We start from the raw sequence: 12,847 nt of genomic DNA, 5'->3' as shown, positions 1-12,847 counted from the left end.
AAAATATTGAAGTTGGGAAAATGAAGTTAGGGAAAAATTTATCAACCTCTGAACTTCTGCATGCAAAAATAAAGTTAAAAAAAAGAATAAAGAGGAAAAAGGAAATAAGCAAGTTAGGCATGACAGGAGAGAGAGAAGGAAAGGAGAGAGGAGAAAAAATAACTGGGAACTCTAAAGGGCGGAGAGATGGAGGTAAAGGTGGAGGAAAGTGGAAGGGAAGGTGGAGGAAGCTAGAAGAAGGTGGGAGGAAGGAAGGAAGAAGGGAGATAAAAATGGAAGGAAGTGGAAGAGGGATGGAAGAAGGGAGGACTGAAGAAGGGTGGAAAAAGGGTGGAAGAAGATGGAAGAAGGTGGAAGGGGCTCGAACCATGTCCCTCATATCTTAAGTTAACACAATTTCCACACCACTCTCTTCTACACCTCCCTTTCCCTCCCTTCCTCTCCTTCCTCTTCACTCTAAGTCGTATCGCTCACTAACTTCATTATACTCTACGTCCTTGCCAACATGAAACGCTCTGCTCTTCCCTCGCTCCCCTATTTCCCTTCCTTCTCTTCCCTTCTTGAAATGCCCTTAAAATTATCTGGATGAATAATGAATGCTCCGTCACCTTGCTAAATCTCGTCCTACCTTTCCTTTTGTTAACTCAATTAGCTGATTATGCAATGAGTCCTCCCCCAGCCAAACCTCTTTACTAACTTCTAAGGTCGTTTGCTTCCGTTGTATCTCGGTTTTCAGTGTCACTAGGGCCGGACAGAAGACGTAGGGCGTTAGGACTTTAGGGTTTCAGAGGGTGTGATCTGATCCGATTGTACAGAATGGCTGAGTTTGGAATGGAATCAAAGCAGACTAAATCATAAACTACATAAACCCAAATGCCACACTAACACAAGATAGAACAAATGCAATACGTTGGTTCTATTCCCCTCTCTCTTTCGCTTTCTCTTGTCCACTAACATAACATAGACTGCAATAATGGAAATGATAAGTAATTATTCCCTCTCCTCCTTTTCCTCCTTCTCCTTTTGTTCATGCACACACACACGCATTCCTCTCTCTCTCTCTCTCTCTCTCTCTCTCTCTCTCAATGTTACCGACTCAACACTTCCATACACACCCATCCACCCACGACTCAGCACTCAAGATTCACGACTCACCAGCACGGAGCGAGGGCTGGCTGACTCACTCGACTCTTGAAAAAAAGGTTCGTGGGTCGCAGGAAAACTTATCACGTGAAATAGAGAACGTGGGAATCTGTTTACTCTGAGATGATGGCACTGCGCTCTGGTGGTGAAAGCAGTGACTAATTGGTGGCCAGGTAGGGAGTTTTATGAGACTTGTTGAGGAACGCGCTGAATGGCCAGGTAGTTAAAGGTAATGTTCGGGGTATACATTATAGCCGTGCGTGGCCCCAGTGCACATCTCCGTCACGGCCCTGGTGGTTAGAACGCTTTAATATGTCCTCGATAGTCCAGCTCGGAAATAGTTAAGACTGAATCAAATAGCAAAGGGTTGATAAATAGAATAGTAGAATAGTCAATGGAATAGTTGACTTTTGAGATAGTTACGACTCGCTATGAATATTGAATTAGTTTGAAGTGGACTGTGTGGGTGGACGTTAAATTTACCTCAAGTTCATTTCTATATCTTGAAGCGCATGACTGAACCGTATGAAGCTTTTGAGATATGAAGCAATGCGGAGTTCACACACACACACACACACACACACACACCAACTCAGTCTGCACCCATACCCACCCACACCCACGCACATACCCCCCCCCCCCCCACACACACACACAAACACCCACACCCACACCCACACACACCTATATCATCTCCCTCCCTCCCTTCCTATCACACGTAACAATGATAACACTTCCTACCATTACATTCTGACTCATCTCTCCCTTATTTTCTCTAACGTACGTCCTTACGACACACCTCCATACCCTACTTAAGTATACCATTGCTACCTGCCGCGCCTTATCGTGACACCTGTCCTGAATATGCAAATAACGTGTGTGTATGTGTGGAGGGTAATTACCGTAACCTCCTTTTGCTGAATAATTAACTCTCTTATCGTGATGTTGTAGGGTGTTATCGACCTCACTTTTAATTACTTGAGCCAAAAGAATATAAAAAAAAAAGGAGAGCAAGGGCAAGAATAATAATAACAGAAAGAAGGGGAAGGGCAAAAAGGAAGAAAACAAGAACAAGGAGAGCAAGAATGAGAACAAGAAGAACAAGAAGAACGAGATTAAGGACAAAGAAAAAAGAGTAAGAACGAGAACAGAAAGGTAAATAACAGAAACGAGAACACGAAATAACAGATGAAGAACAAGAAGAGGAACGAAGACGAGAATGAGGACGAAAAAGAATAAGCACAAGATGAACAAGGAGGTGGATAACAAGCGATAACAGGGAGGAGCAGGAGAAGGAGTAAGAAGGGAGAAGAAGAGGAGGAGGAGGAGGAGGAGGAGAGAGGTGTGACACATTTGAACAACTCTCTATCTTATCACTATATTTAGAATTGCTTTTTCTCTCACACTTCCCAATAGATTACGATTATTCAAGCTTCCGATGACACTCCTAAAGATGCTGAAAGATATTAACACGACTCTCTTTTGTTTTATCTGAGGGAGAAAGAAAGATAAAGAGAGGGGTAGCTAATAATAATAATAATAATAATAATAATAATAATAATAATAATAATAATAATAATAGTATTACATAAGTTACTGGCCAGAGTATTAAATTAGTATTATTAGAGCATTAGAGAGTATTAGATTCAGGCGTGTGTGTATGTGTGTGTGTGTGGGGGGGGGGGGGGGGAAGGATTAAGGGAGAGAATGGTCGTGGTGGTGGTGGTGGTGGTGGTCGTTATGGTAGTAGTGGTAGGCAATAGTGGTAGCTATCTCTGAGGTGATAATTGTGGTAGGGGAGGTAGTGGTGGTGGTGGTGGTGATTAAACAGATAAAAATGAAGTGGCAAATCCCTCCATGCTTTTCGTAGTGGTAGTAGTTGTCGTAGTAGCAGTAGTAGTAGTAGTAGTAGTAGTTGCAGTGGTAGTCGTTGCAGCAGTAGTAGGAGGAGGGGGAGTAACTCAAGGTTGGTAACACTAGCGAGGCGAAAACCAGAAGATCACATCACACGACAAAAAGTTCCTCTCAGTTCACTCCATTACTCCTCACTCCGATACTGACGCGTTGGGGAAGAGCCTGGGAGTGGCGAGCGAACTGGAAGGAAGGAGGAGGAGGAAGAAGAAGGAGATGAAGGAGATGAAGGATATTGTGATAGAAAGGGGCAGGAGGAGGAGGTGGAGGATGAGGAGGAAGGTGGTGGATATGAACTTGAGGAGAGGTAGAGGGATAAGGTGGAGAGTGGAGGTGGAGTGACTGGCTGGAGTAAGTGGAGTGAACGGAGAACATCACGACGAAAGGTAAAGCTGAGTGGAGTTAAAGCATCTTGCGGTGGTGGTGGTGGTGGTGATGGAGGTGGAGGTGGATGAAGCCAGGAGCGAGCACAGCGAATATCACGAAGGGTGGAGGTGGTTACGAGGAGCGGAGATCATCATGGTGGTGGTGTGGTGGTGGTGGTGGTGAAGGTGGAGGTGGAGGTGGGACGGCAGCACTAGACGGGACTGACGACAACGATGACGAGGATGACGAGGACGAGGAGGAGGACTTCGAAGAGGAGGAGATCGACAAGAAGAATGAGATTAAGAACTTCAAGAACGACGAAGAAAACGAAGGCAAGGAGAAGGAGGAGGAGGCGGACTTCGAAGAGGAGGAGATTGACGACAAGAAGACTGAGATTGAGAATTTCGAAAACGACGCAGACGAGGAGGACGACGACGATGAGGAGTTGGAGGCGGACGAAGCTTCAACTACAGTACGAGGAGGAGGAACAGGAGGATCAGGAGGAGCAGAGGAGGCGAAGAGGGGCTTTATATGTTGCTGATGCCGAAGCCGAGGAAACTTTGACACCAGATCTGCGCGTTGTCTGCACCATTGCAACAGAGCGTGTACACCTTCTGCGATTTGGTCTCCTTAGCGCACATCTCGCACATATGTTGCTGCAGAGGCTGTGGGAGAGACAAAGAAGGAAAAGAGAGAAGGGAGGAGGTAGGAGAGAGAAAGGATAGGTTAGGAAGGGTAGGATTGAGGAACGGATGAAGGAAAGAAAGGAAGGAGAGAAGATAAAAAGAAGGAAAGGAGAGCCAGAAGGAAGGGAAAGGTCGGGTAGGGAATAATTAAGGAAGAAGAGACAAATGAGAAGGATGGAAGGTATTAAGGATAGATAGACGGAAAGGGAAGGACCGGGAAAGAAATGATTGAGGAAGGACAGTAGAAAGGGACAGGTAGGTGGGGAGATAGATGAAAGGAGAGAAGGAAGGGAAGGAAAGAAAAGAGAAAAAGAAAATACATTACTACAAGATAACATTTTTTTACCCTATAAGAAAATCTAACACCACATTTGTAAGTCCAATCCTGTTATCAATGTCCGTAGAGTTATACAACAAGCTAGATACCAGAATACTATCCCCACCCCATCACCAACACAGTCACCAACACTCACGTCATTGGTGCACTGGTTCTGAGTCCTGCGCACCGACCCAGCGCCGTACAGACTCCTCCTGAAGGCGGCCAGTCCCCTCTCGCCGTCATCCCCCTGCGCCAGAGGGTACGCTGTCGCCGCCACCACCACCGCCACCAAAACCAGGGCCGCCGCAGCCAGCCTCACACCGCCGCCGCCGCCTACCATCTGTGGGGAGGCGATGAGAAGGTTAAATAAGGACATGCTAAAGAGAGAGGGACACTGGAGGAAGGAGAGGAGAGACAGGTGGAAAGGGAAGGCTTGAGAAGGGAGAGTAGGAAAGGAAGGGAGTAAGGAAGGAAGAGACGGAGGAAACAAAAACGAGTAAAAAAAAGGAAAAAGAGGGGACCGTAAGTTAGGTGAGTTGTGGAAAGTTATTCGAGGAAGAAAAGGAGAAAGAGCGAGGGAGGAAAAGGGGTGAGGAAGAAGGGAACTCAAAAGGGGTGACGAAGGTGTGATGGGGGGAAGGACAGACAGAGAGAAAGGGCTAAGGAGAAGTAAGAGAAGGAAGGAGGTAAAGAAAACGGACTGAAAAGATGAGAGGAAGGAAAGAAGAATGAGAAGAAGAGAAGAAAGCAAATAAAAAAGAATAGACTAGGAAGGAGGAGGAGGAGGAGGTGAAGGAAGAGAAGGAAGAAGAGTATGTGAAGAATGATGATGATGATAAAGAAGAAAAAGGAGAAAGCAGAGGAGAGGAAGGACAGACGGAGAAAAAGAAAGGAGGAACAAAGAAAAGAAAACAAGAAATGGAGGAGGAGGAGGAGAGGAACACGCAAAGTAAAGAGGAAAGAAAATAAAAAAGAGGAAAACGAAACCATAATTAGACGGGTAAAGGGTAAACTAGGTAAGGACGAAATCAAATGAGGAAGGAATGAAACTTAATCACAAAGGAGGAGAAAATGAAATCAGGGAACGAACAAAGGGATGGAAGGAAAGGAAGAGCGAGGAAGGAAGGAAGGAAGGAAGAGACGAAGAATAACAAAGATATGAAAGATGAAAAGAGAAACAAAATAACCACAAAAGAAGACGAAAGAAAAACAGGAGAGATGGGAAAAAAAGAAGAAAGGAAGAGACGAAGAAAAACAAAGATAGAAAAGATGAAAAAGGAAACAAAATAACCACAGAAGAAGAGGAGAGAAAGACAGGAGAGATGAAAAGAAGGGAGAAAGAAGGAGACGAAGATGATCAAAGAAAGGAAGGATGAAAAACAAGCAAAATAACCACAAAACAAGTTGAAAGAAAGAGGAAATAGATGAAAAAGGAGAAGAAAAGTAAGGAATTGACTCTCTCTCTCTCTCTCTCTCTCTCTCTCTCTCTCTCTCTCTCTCTCTCTCTTGACTCTCTCCTCCTCTTAAACACTTAACACAGAAACCAAAATCACACTCGTTCATTCTCTTTCCTATCGCTAAAAAAGATTTGTTGTGTATGAGATTTTTCCATATCAACTACACGCTTACTCCTCCTCTTCCTCCTCCTCCTCCTCCTCCTCCTCCTCCTCCTCCTTGCCCTCTTCACCCCCTTCTAGATAAGACAACACTATCTTGACCACCAAGAGAGCATTCAAGTCCATCTCAATCCCTTTCTTCACAACCTTACTCTTCTTTCTCCTTTCCTCTTCTTCTCCTCCTTCTCTTTACACCTCCTCCTCGTTCTCCCTCATTATCTTCTCTTCCTCCTCTTCCTCTGCTTACTCTTCCTCTTCCACCTGTGACCTCCACCTGCTCTCTGTCTCTCTCTAGGACACACTTGACTTCATATCTACATTTTTGTCTCCTGGCTTGAGGTAATCACCGTGATCTTGTCCCGAAAAAGTGCCGCTGAGGAGGAGGAGGAGGAGGAGGAGGAGGAGGAGGTGGTGGTGGAGGAGGAGGAGGGGAAGGAGGAGGAGTAAGTGCGTGGGAGGAGGAGGAATGAGGGAAGATTGATGTTACTGGTACTGAAAGGAAGAGGAGGAGGAGGAGGAGGAGGACGAGGAGAAGGAGAGGAGGAGGAGGACCCCTACTACAACAGCTACTTCTGCTGTTACTACTACTACTACTACTACTACTACTGCTGCTGCTACTACGAGGAGGAGGAGGAGGGAAGAGGACAGGAGGCGATAGAATTTTGATGGATGAAGAAAAATTACGATAAAGCTATTTAGAGAGAGAGAGAGAGAGAGAGAGAGAGAGAGAATATTCGCTCACTTTGACGTCATCGCTCTGGCTTCCAACAAGTCTGACTCAGAAAGGGTTTACCTCTTTCTCTCTCTCTCTCTCTCTCTCTCTCTCTCTCTCTCTCTCTCTCTTTCTCAATTTACTTACTTTGGCAAAATATGTAAGTCTTCTCCATTACCCTTTGAGAGAGAGAGAGAAGAAGAAGGGGTAGAGAGGTGGTGAGGGACAATCAGTGTGATAATCTCTCTTTCTCTCTTTCTCTCTGTCTCTCGTTCTTTCTTTCTTTCTTTTACTCTCTATCTGTCTGTCTGTCTATCTACCTACCTATCTATCTATCTATCTACTTATCTTCCCTTTTATCTTACTACAACAACTCAGTCATTACCACAAAGACTTTTTTTTCTCTCTCTCTCTTTCTCTCTCATGTCATTCACGCAACAGAACCAACATTTGCCAGCAAGAGAAGAATCAACACTAACAAGCAACATAAAGAACAAAAACAACAATGACACAAATTAAGTGGACATACTCTCAAAGAAGCAGAAGAAGCAGAACAAGAAGCAGAAGAAGAAGGAGAAGAAGAAGAGGAGGAAAGCATTCAGTGATATCAGTAATAGCAGCTGGTAACAGTGGGAGGCAGGGGGAGGGGAGGGAGGGAGAGAGAAAGAGAGAGAGAGATCCATGCAGTAAACTTTCCATTCCTCGGCAAAAGTAGGGCGCTCAATATATAGCCAGTTAGGATGACAGTTGCATGCAGAGAGAGGCAGCTGAAAGGGGAGAGAAGAGTATAGGGGAAAGTGAGGTTGGATGAGTGAGTGAGATATGAGTTACCGATTGACAGTGATGTTTCGTCCTAAGATTAAGAGTATTAGTAATAGAACCAGATAGTGATTGTAAAAGCGAAATAGATAGATAGATATGAAGTGATTGAGAGAGATAATTTTGCCTTTAAGAAGCATAGAAAAAAACAGAAAAGCAGACAACGGTTGTATAAGAGAGAGAGAACCTTCCGTTAACATAAAACAAAAACAAAACAAAAATACTTATAACAAAAACAACAATACCAAAACTAACACGAAATACCAACACACCACGCGATAACTTACAACAACAGCAAGGACAACAACCCCAAATGACGATGGAGACGACGAAGACGAGGAGGAGGAGTAGGAGGAGGAGGACCAGCAGTATCAGCAGCAGCAGGAACAACAACAGCAGACACAGCAGTGGGTAGGTAGGCAGGCACGGGCGCAGAAATCCTCTAACACACACTTTGACAACGTAAACACACACACAAACACAGGGCACCAAATGAACACACGGGCAGCTACACGATATCAGGTCTAAAACGAGGCGAATCTTGTCTCTCGCACTCTCACTCTCTGTCTTGTGGCACTTGGAGAGACGAAGGAATACGAGGAACCGACTAAAGGAACCAAATAACTCACTGACGGACGAAGAGGTGAGTGACTGAGCCGAGGGAGGACGAGGAGAACGAGTTGGGGCAAGCACGAACCAGGCAGCCACCGAGTCACCCAGCCAGTCAGGAGCAAGACCAGGGTGAGTATGCGACTAAGCGACTGGCTAACGCGGGTAAGGACGGGCTGGCGCAAGTTAACTAAGGCCGCTGCTCAATCTCAGCCGCGGCCACTGACTGCCCACCTCGCTGCCGCCAATGTCGTATATACCCCTGCCCTCAATAACCTTCTCCCGTGGCCCTCTGGCGGCGGATGGGGCCCCTTCAGGAGGACAAGGCAAGGAGGTGCAGAAGGGGATGATGTGTGATATGTTGAGGGAAAGGGAAAAGAAATGATGGTTCGTGAAATAGAGAAGAGTAAGGAAGAGAGGGATAGGAAGGAGGATGAGGAGAAGGATGGAATGAACTTGGAAGACGAGAAGTAGGAGGAGAAAGAGGAGAAAGGGAGGGAAAAAAAAAGATTGATAGTTCGTAAAGGAGAAAAAGAGGAGGAGGAGGAGAAGGAGGAGGAGGACATACGAGAGAGAGAGAGAGATTAGAGGGAAAATAAAGAGGATTTGATAAAGGAAGGGAGGAGGAGAACGAGAAGGAAAGAGAGGAAAAAATTTGAACAAGAAAACAAGAAGAAAAAAAGGAAGATAAAGAAGAAAACAAAGAAGAAAACAACAAAACATTAAAAAAACACCAAAAAAAAAACAAATACCAAGAGAGAGAGAAAGAGAGAGAGAGACAATAAAAAAAGATCAGAAACAAGAAAACAAGAAGAAAAAGAGGAAGATAAAGAAGAAAATAAAGAAGAAAACAACAAAACATTAAAAAAACACCAAAAAAAAATACCAAGAGAGAAAGAGAGAGAGAGAGAGAGAGAGAGAGAGAGAGAGTTAATCCCAAGGTGAGAAGACAAGAGATGACAACCCCCCGGCCTCGAGGCGTTATAAAGACAAGTTGTTATGTGACGGAAGAAAGCAAGAGGGAGGGAGAGAGGTGGTGGTGGTGGTGGTGGTGGTTGTTCTCCCTTCTGTCCCAGGCCTTGAGTGATGAGTAACTCTTCCGGGTTTTCTCTCTCTCTCTCTCTCTCTCTCTCTCTCTCTCTCTCTCTCTCTCTCTCTCTCTCTCTCTCTCTCTCTCTCTCTCTCTCTCTCTCTCTCTCTCTCTCTCTCTCTCTGCATCCTATTTATCTATATCTATCAATCTATCGCCATTTTCATCAATTCTCCTTATTCACACATTTATCTAACCTTCATTTTCAGCTTTCTTTCTTTTTTCCATTAACTACACAACTGCTCAATCCATTTCATCCATGCAGAACCCTATTTGTAAGCGGTTCTTTGTCTCTCATTCACTCTATGTTAATCCTAAATGTATCCAAATTGTACCCATTTAAGCCCTGCATCCCACCACACATCCCCTCTCTCTCTCCCTCTCTCTCCTTTTAATCCTGAATGTATCCAACTTGTACCCATTTAAGCCCTGCAGCCACCCACACCTACACCCACACTCTCTTCTCTCTCTCTCTCCCTTTCTCCCTCCTTCCTGTATTCGTCATCAATCAATAGGAATCAAACTCAGTCGCATGGAGTGTCAATCAGTGAACCCCTCTCTCTCTCTCTCTCTCGATATAGCCCTCCCTTATAGTTCCTGGTACATGTTCCCTTCGTCTATTGCCTATCAGTCTTGCGTCGTCAAATGTATCGGATGTCATTCAAGTGGTATTCTGTCTCTCTACTTGTTTCATTTATACTCTACAGGCATCAACGTATTAGATCTTTTCCTTGGGTTAATCTGTCTATGTATTTCTTTCATTATTTCGTGTTTATTTCAAAAGTATCGGCTGTCATTAACGTGATAATCTCTCTGCGTTCATTTCGTTTATACTTCGCGCACATCAGTGAATCAGATCTCACCTATGGGCTAATCTGTTTCTGTCTTTACTTCGTCTATACTCCATCATACCCCATTTCCATTTCCTCTTTCGTGATCGTCTCAAATTCCACGTCATCGGACAACAATAAGTGAGTGTATCGAAATGTATTAGACGTTCCTTCTCAATAATCTTCAATAAATGTCCTTCCTCATCCTTTCTTGTGCGGTAAAGGAGGAGGCTGAGAGACTTAGGGATCGAAGAAACACGTGCAATATACTCGCAAGACGCTAATCCAAAGAGGAGACCGTATGAAGGCAAGCAAAAGGAATCAGAAAATAATAAAAAGGATTAGATTCGATTCCAAAGACGCCTTGATCCTAACCTTGATCCTCCTCCTATTTTGAATGCGGTTAGGTCATGAGATTAGGAGGAAAGCAATCATTATTATCATATGTCTGCATAGGGTGACGCATTTTCCTTACATACTAAAACGATAATGATCAATATAGGTTAACGGGTCTTCTAATCAACAGGTAAAGGTCAAATATGGAATACGTAAATTAGATCACTTAATTGGCAAACAGTAAACTCAATCACTTCCTTGGCAAACAGTTAAGGTGCTAAAATTCGTTCCTTCTACAACACACGCGACACAGTTATACGAAACACACGAACTGACTCAACACCAAGAAAAACAAACACAACAACAACAACTACAACACTATTTCAACACACTACGTAAGAAAAACACACGAACACAGACAGCAACAACACACATATTTCATTCTTTTTTTATAAACGCAATACAATTACCACACGCACTGGCGCACGCAACACCAGAAGACTTAAACAACAACAACACAATCTTCAACATTAACTACAAAACACTAATTAAGAACACAGGAACAGTAAACAGTAAAAGACAAACACACACTTTGCGCTCCTCTTCCTCACACGCAACACAATCACTACACCGCACAACACACTCAACACAACACCAAATCACCACCAACTGCAACACAACTACAACACACTAACACCCACCTTGCTATCTGATTCCTTGTGGACACGCCTCGTTCTTCCAAGCAGCGAGGGAAAGACGAGGGAGGTGTGGTAGCAGTAGTAGTAGTGGTAGCAGCAGTAGTAGCAGTAGTAGTAGTAGTAGCAGAGGCGAGCCGTGTCCAAGAGTGAGAGAGAGAGTCGAGGTGAGGACAAGCTAGTGATGCGCTCTCGATGACGGCTTGATCGCGAATGCCGGTCCAGCATCCTTAGGCGACCCTTATATACCTGGAGGTCCGATTGGCCGGCCGCTGCTGCAAGAACTATCAGTGATGGAGAGAGAGAGAGAGGGAGAGGAAGGGAGAGGGAGGGAGAGAGGGGAGAGGTCAGCGTGTGTGTGGGAGGGAGGGTATGTCTGTGTGTGTATATGTGTGCGTGTGTGTGCGTGTGTGTGTGTGTGTGTGTGTGTACATGTATATATGATTAATTAGTCGTTCGTTAACTGAAACCATCGAATTCGTAAGCGGTGAAGTTCGTAAAGTGAAACCCATTGAATTCCACAACTTCTCTCTCTATCTCTCTATCTCTATCTCTATCTCTATCTCCTCTTCTCTTCTCTTCTCTTCTCTTCTCTTCTCTTCTCTCTCTCTCTCTCTCTCTCTCTCTCTCTCTCTCTCTCTCTCTCTCTCTCTCTCTCTCTCTCTCTCTCATAACTTAATAAGGAGAGGAGAACAAGAAGATGGAGGAAGAGGAGGAGGAAGAGAAGGAAGGAAAGAAGGGAGGAAAGGAGGGAAAGAAGGAAGGAAGGAAGGAATTAGTGAGACACACACACACACACACACACACACACACACACACACACACACACACACACACACACACACACACACACACACACACACACACACACACACACACACACACACACACACAGGCCTTCATTTCGTCCCCAAACTGTCTACGCATTATTTATTATCATCCCCTCTATCCTCCCCTTTCTTCCCCTCTTCCTCTTCCTCTTCCCCTCCTCCTCTTCCTCCTTTGAGATAAGTAGGTCAAAGGACAGTGGAGATTGCATTTCAAGTGATGATGACTATTGTGAAAATGGGCTATGGAGGAGGAGGAAGAGGAGGAGGAGGAGTGGGGGAAGAGGAGGAGAGGGAGGAAGAAAGGGCCATGAGAAGGGAAGTGAAGTGGACATGGGGATAGGTAAGGATGAGGAAATGGAGGAGGAGGAGGAGGAGGAGGAGAAGCAGGAGGAAGAAAAAGAAAAAAAAGAAATGGAAAAGGAAAAGGAGAAAAGTGAACATAGGGAAAGGTAATGTTGATGAATGGAAGAAGAAGAGGAGGAGGAGGAGGAGGAGGAGGAGGAGGGGGAGGAGGAGGAGGAGGAGGACCACTCTTACCTTGACCTTGGCTAAAGGGAAATGTCAGTTTGTTCACACGTGTCTGTCCGTCTATCTGTGTGTGTGTGTGTATGTGTGTGTGTGTGTGTGTGTGTGTGTGTGTGTGTGTGTGTGTGTTTATTTTATCATATCGGTTGCTTAGTTGAAATCAATGATGCGTCTCCTTTCACAATAGATAACAAGTGCATAGATAGCACCTTCACGACAATAGAACACGTAAATATAAATAACAACAATAATAATGACAACGATAAGCAGAACTGTCCCCAGCGAAGCCCCCTTATCACATCAAGGGGTCAGTTGGGCTAAAGAACGGCTCTGAGCAAGTCGAAGAGTGCAGGAATAGGA

At 44.7% G+C, this 12,847-nt stretch overlaps 1 long non-coding RNA gene across 1 annotated transcript; it reads right to left on the bottom strand.

Moving 5' to 3' along the window:
• Positions 1 to 3,928: 3,928 nt before the first annotated feature.
• On the bottom strand, positions 3,929 to 11,366 carry LOC126992344 (uncharacterized). The gene is made up of 3 exons (XR_007746489.1): positions 11,139 to 11,366; positions 4,580 to 4,765; positions 3,929 to 4,076 (listed from the first exon to the last, which is right to left on the bottom strand). It is a non-coding gene; the product is annotated as an uncharacterized LOC126992344 (long non-coding RNA).
• Between the last annotated feature and the right edge of the window lie 1,481 nt (positions 11,367 to 12,847).

The sequence above is a fragment of the Eriocheir sinensis genome, unplaced genomic scaffold, assembly GCF_024679095.1.
Source record: "Eriocheir sinensis breed Jianghai 21 unplaced genomic scaffold, ASM2467909v1 Scaffold449, whole genome shotgun sequence".
Classification (NCBI taxonomy): Eukaryota; Metazoa; Arthropoda; class Malacostraca; order Decapoda; family Varunidae; genus Eriocheir; species Eriocheir sinensis.
Note: the sequence above shows the minus strand (reverse complement) of the source record. Positions and strands in the feature narration are given on the sequence as shown.